We start from the raw sequence: 339 nt of genomic DNA on the forward strand, positions 1-339 counted from the left end.
TGGGAGGTTCCTTCGGCAGCAACAGTGAAGTCGGAATCGGCTGCAGCTGCTAATGCACCTCACCCCAGCAGGGAGAGCTGCAAGACGGATGGGAAACCCGTGGTGGGCAGTTGCCCGTCTATCTCCCGTGTTGCAGGCGCAAGGATTTGCAGAGCTCTCCCTTCAACACTCGCTCGCTGCGTTCCACGTTCTCCAGCTACAAAAGAACAAGAAACTGCACAGGACTGTGACAATTAAAACTTCAGCTACTTACCTTAAGTGTTTCTTTCATATTCTAAAATGCAAGGCAACCCCCAAACTTACCTCCATTTAAGCGGGAAAGAGCACGAGTATTTAAGA

Source organism: Pygoscelis adeliae, unplaced genomic scaffold, assembly GCF_000699105.1.
Source record: "Pygoscelis adeliae isolate BGI_AS28 unplaced genomic scaffold, ASM69910v1 Scaffold21, whole genome shotgun sequence".
NCBI lineage: Eukaryota > Metazoa > Chordata > Aves > Sphenisciformes > Spheniscidae > Pygoscelis > Pygoscelis adeliae.